The following is a 6,000-nucleotide window of genomic DNA, read 5'->3' on the forward strand; positions in this document are numbered from 1 at the left end:
TCGTAACAATACCAGTGCAACCCACTATCATGTGGACGTGCTAAAGCACTAGACAATCCTTATGCTGAAGTGAATCACTTCCCAGCTGATGTCAGTAAATAGTGTGTTGTACTGGAAAAGTGAAGATGCAGTCCAAACACAATTTTAATGTTACTGTATCAATAAAAATTCTTAGATTTTTATTGCATAGGAGAGAAACCTTGCTGTTGCAAATTTGAGGTTACTCATTTACCTTAACTCTTAAGAATTACCACTAAAAGCCTGGTTCTGTTGAATTTAAGAGGAGCTTTCCTACTGATTTCAGTGAGATCAATTTTATCCTGTTTTTTTCTCTGATTTTTCAATCTCTTGATTACAGAGTTTCAAAGACTTCTAAATTTTTTTGAGGCAAAAGCAACTGTGTATACATCAGTAGAGTGACTAGAACTATGCAGATATCTTGCTCAGTTCTGGACCACCCATTAACACTTAGTGACTTGTCTTCAATCAAAGTTTGTTTAGAAGACAACACCCAAAATGTCAGAAACCATGCCAGTCAACAGAGTAACTGTGCACAGGCTGTGGCTTCCAGGAGCAGGGTGGGTGAAGGAGAAGGTGGTGCTCGAGGCCCTTCCTCCAGCTCCTGGGGAATGGGGAAGGACTTCCAGTACCACTGACTGCACCAGGGATGGGGTCCCAGGGCCTGGACCATGTTTGCCCTCACGACCTAGATTAACCACTTGTCTGCTCTTTGATCTGCTGAGGCGAGACAGACTCTTAAAACCTCCTTGCCCCACACTTAATAGCATTTTGATGTCTGGTGGTACCAGGATGGTTTTTGATACTGGTCTTGTGAGCAATTAAATGACACCGTCACTGCTGCAGCAGAACTCTGATTTCAGGATAGTAAGAAACTAAAGCGTTTCCTATCTTAGTCCCACAGCTTTGCCGTAGTTATTCTATTGGTTTGTTTGAAAATGCCAGCTACTTGGAGGAAAACACACTCTGTTTCTCAGCATAAAGGAAAATAAAGGGAGGGCTGTATACTTGCTCTGTATTGTCTCTTGCCATTTCAATATTATTATCTTCAAGAAGTCAGCTACTTCCTTAAGCTCAGTAAGTTAATATAAAAGGCTAGACCCTCACGTCAGAGAAGTAATTTTTATATTCCAATTGCTTCGATATAATAGGGCTATGTTGATTTAACCAGAGGAAGTTTGTCAACACATTTTTAAAAGTGCCTTGTAACAGAATTTTTTTTAGTAAATCCGTGTTTCCTAGTGGATTCTCTAGGAACTTTCTGTTCTAGAATTGTATTCTGTTTTACATAAAAGCATTTTGCCCTAATAATATACATGGTCCATTTGTTCCTTACTGATTTTTCCAAAGTAGTCTTTTCTTTCCAATATGCCCTCCTGGCTACTAATGCAAAGATACTGGAAGTGCAAATTGAAAGCAGTTAGCTAAATAGTTTTATCATTCACTGTGAAAATAAAACGATCTGTTCTTTTCTGTGTTCTTTAAATCAATTAACATCTTCCATATTGTTATAAACTCCACCTGCAGTGTTATGGTATCTAACAGAGAAATGGCCTTCCTGTCACTTATTTTCTTCCCTTGTGTAACTTGCCAATTAACGAAAACAAAGAGCAACCCCTCAATAAGACCGTCTAACAGTTTTCTAGGAAGTCACAGACCAGATCTTCTGTCACTGAGAGTAATTCAATTTCTAGAAGAAAATGTTCCATTTTAATACGGGTCAACTTGAGTATACAGAAAGATTTTAAAACAAGTCTGGTCTATAGCCCTGAGTGCAGTCCAAATCACACCCGCAAGTACAGGCTTAAGTGATTAGCCAGGCACTGATTTTTCAAGTCACAATGCATGTTCTCCCTCTGGAGAGAGAACTAAGCGTGAGCAGGAGAGGAGATGGAGATACATTTCTGATTCTTAATCCAAGAAGTCAAACAAAACCTCCTATCCCAGATTCTGGAGCTGCAGGCAGTGGGACTTGAATTCCTAAATCCTTTAGTTCCTCTAGAAAACAGCGTTTTAGCTCTTCAGTCACATACTTTTTTTGACTGTTGGTACTTTTCCTAATTTCTTCTGTCATTTCACAGTGCTGTGAGTTTGCATTGGGCTTGAAGTTTTCTTTGGAGAAATTACTGTTGTAGAATGAAGTCCCACTGATTTTCATGAAGTCTGGAATGCTAGAAAATTACGATCGTTGTTCCAAGGCAGTTAGACTCTTGGACAGCTTTAGAAGAAATGACAAATAAGACAAGAGACCTGAATAGTTTTTCATTTCCCTAAACAAACATGCATGGCATTTATTGCTTTATCTACAGAAAAGAAGTAAATGATTCCCAAAAGTTTGTTCAATTGATCCAAGGCCTAGAAATGCAAACTACGTAACAGCAGTGAAACTCTAACTTCTCTTTAGGCTGGCTGATGCAGTAAGATCCTCCCGCATTTAATACCATAAGCTTAATGGTCTTCAGCAATTGATGCTAATATTGTCCTGTAAATGAGGGTGATAGCAATGTAGCAGTTCAAAATAATTTCTCATTCCATCCCTCCTAAGCATCCCGCCTAGCACTTTGGGATTGTTCTATTATTAGATATCTTTGACCTCATAAATTTACAGGAAATAGCAAATAATTTACTCAAGTTACTTGTCTCATTCTCTAAATTGACCAGTGGCCAAAGAGAGTAGTGTGTGCCTATGCACACTGGTAAATAGATGTTGAATCTCATCCAAAACAAATAAATTGTTCTAATAAATACTTCCTACTGTAGCGTTCATTAAAGACATTTTACTCCTGCCTTTCTGAATCAGAATCATGAAACTAGTGAAGAAAAGCAGAGGTTGAGGTAGTCTTGGTCACTGTTTCTGGATATTTGAGGAACTGCAAAAAGGCAGCATGGTAAAGCATGCTTTCCTAAATGCTGTCTGCTGTGGTTTTGCAGGATGTCAAAGGAGTATTTAAAATAAGTGAATATATTAAAAGACTACCTGCTAATTTTAAAAGTACTACTTAACATATTATGCTACTTAAGATTATATTACATCTAACCCACAAATAGCCTACTTATATTAATTTTCAAATTATTCCTAAGGATTTAAAAGAATGTTTCCAAGGTTATAACTATATTTCTGATTTGCTTTCGTCACATATTTATTTGGTCGGCAGCCATGCTCTGAGTCCTAGCTGACTCATTTATGGGAGCCACTGAAAATCTGAACGTTGAAACATTTTGCAAATAAAATGATTTAGAAGGAACTTGCTGGGACCAAATGCTGTCATCCCCTTTACTACTGTGTATAGTACAGGCATGCATATACTGAAGGCGGATTCAACCCACAATGACTTGCTAAGAGGAAAATGTAACCCCCCACGTGAGAATTATAGTTGATGATTACTATGTTTTTCTGTTTCTGCTTCTTTTAAAAATAGTGATCTTTCCCTGTTTCATAATGATTCATGGCACTGGGCACTATGACAATTTACATGGTAGCACACATCTGAATTGTACAAACCAGACTTCTGTAGTGCTCTATAACTCAGTTTGTAAATGACACTGCAAGTAGATGTGGTATAAACACCCTATCTACAAATAATTTAAATAGAAAATTGAAAAATAGGGGTTTTATTAGATTTTTATCAGATAATGTGTTGCATTTTATTTTAACTAAAAATTAAAATTATTTGATAGATTACAGTTATCCAGTGCAATCTTTGGAAAGATTAGATTTGTGTGTTTAATACTCTGGTTTTTTACATTCAATGTGTACATATCATTGTAGAGCTGCTGGACTTAAAGCAAGAGCTTGAAAATAATAATGCTTGCTTGTCTATTCACGGAAGCAAATAAAACCCTAGGGGCTGCTGTGTTCTAATTTGGACAACATCAATTCAGATGAACCTTCGATTAAGGGCTACGTTTTCACAGTATGAAACATTTGCAGCTATCACATACACACAGAAAATTTATTTTAGATCAATCTATAGGTGCAAAAAGATAAGCCATTAAAATGGCAGGTTAGGTCTTATCCCTTTCTCTCACCCAGGACAGAACCCTACACTTGGGTAGGCACATTGAGCAGGGCTCCCAGCAATGTCAGGTGCTCTCCAGTAAGGGGTGGTAGCACCTGCGTTGTGAAAATCAGCTCTGACTGTACTTCAGCTGCACAGCACTCGAGAGAAAAATTAGCAGCAGAAAAAGAAAAGGGGAAGTCTCTACGTAGCATATGCAGGAGCCAATTAACTGGATATTAATTTCCATATTTTGCTTTTTTCCTTTTACATCCATTTCGCTAAAAATGTGTTATAGTAAGTACAGGTAGTTGAAGAACAATCTGCACAACAGTGCACATATAGCACTTGGAGTGTTTTGGACTGCTGCCATTAAAAAAACCCTACCATGTCACTCGCATTGAATCACGCAGGAATTCTAGGTCTTACTCTGGGATAGCAAATATTTGTGGGTATACAGAAATGATGTTAAGCAATCTGTGTACTCAGAAGGTCCACAAAATTTTGATGAAGTGGTAAATGGAGTCCATCTGTTCTGAAACGACTCCATTTATGATCTCAGCAGAACAATGTATTTTCCATTTCCTGCAGTTTTAAAATCTTGTTATCTAATCCAACTTTCAGTGAAGACAAGGAATTCTTTTTAAACAGTCATTTTACTGGAAGATCCTTTTTCTCCTCTACCCTGAGAAAAGGTCTGAATATCCTATGCACTGCTTCCATCTGAATGCTCCAATGATTTCCTTGTGTTTTTTAGATACACGATGTTCAAAACAGGAATGGGAAGACCTAGGTAAGATCAGGTATCTTGCTCGAGACTGCACATAAAAGTGTCACAGGGCAGGGAACAGAGGAGCAGAGTCCAGCTCAGTTGCTGCCCAGTCCTGTGCCTCAGGTACATAATCACTTCTTCTCTGGCTATATTCATTATATACTTGTCCCAAATTGCTGAAACAGGATTTAAATTCCTTTCAGATATTCCCAGCCCTAGCAGCCCGAAAGCATCCTAATGGCTGGGCAGTCTCAAAAAAATACATTGTTCAAGCAGGAGCTTAGAGAGTCAAACGGATCTGTGGTGCTTGTGCTGTGTGCGCTGACCTGCTGCTCCCTCTGAGAGGGTCAGTCTGAGCACATAGCTCAGGCCTACAGACTGTAGAAAGTACTAGTTGGGCAGCAGTACACAAACAAAAATTGTATTTAGTTATTAATGTACTGCCGCAGTAATGGTACGACCGTGGATGACTAACTGTAGCTGCAGGTAGCTGGACACATGCCTGCCTGCCATGGGCTGCGTGCAGTCACCTGTGACACCTCCCCACATAATCCAAAAATCCACGGAAATCAGCATTTCTTTCTATTGCCTGCAATGAGCTTTGCATCAGGTTTATGTGTGGTAGAGCCAGGCTTGGTCAGAATTACTGGCCAGGTGTTCAAGGCTCAATACACTGAGGAATCACTGCCAGCCCAGTGAAACTTGCCCAAAACCTACGGAAAGGACCAAATGGAGGGATGGGAGACGGTGCCGTGGGGTGGCCGCAGTGACGGCCTGTGAGGGTCAGGTCCCTTGTCCCTGGGTGCAGCCTGGCTGCGGGGAAGGTCCTGCCCAAAGCACCCCAATGGTGGCCAGATTTTAAAAAGCTGGCTGTAAACCTGCGTATTTTTTTAGGGTCTCGGGCAGAAGTTTCCACACCTCTACTGCGTGGACGCCGATGGCTGTTGACTCTCCCCGCGTTAATCGGATGGGTGGGGGGGCACGGACACCCCCCCGCCAGGCCTCAGAAGCTGTGAGGAACGGGGTGCTGAGCCCCTGCCCGGCGGCACTCCGCCCTGAGGGGGAGCACAGCAGCGGGGCTCCCCCTCATGCCGGGGGTGTTAGAGGCCCGTGGCCGAGGCGATCCCGCCCGGGTGCCTGGCGAGCCGTTATGTGAGCGGCGGGGTCCCGCGTCCCTCACAGCCACCGCCACCCGCCGGGAGGCGCGCTGCC

This window comes from Strix aluco, chromosome 14 (genome assembly GCF_031877795.1).
Source record: "Strix aluco isolate bStrAlu1 chromosome 14, bStrAlu1.hap1, whole genome shotgun sequence".
Classification (NCBI taxonomy): domain Eukaryota; kingdom Metazoa; phylum Chordata; class Aves; order Strigiformes; family Strigidae; genus Strix; species Strix aluco.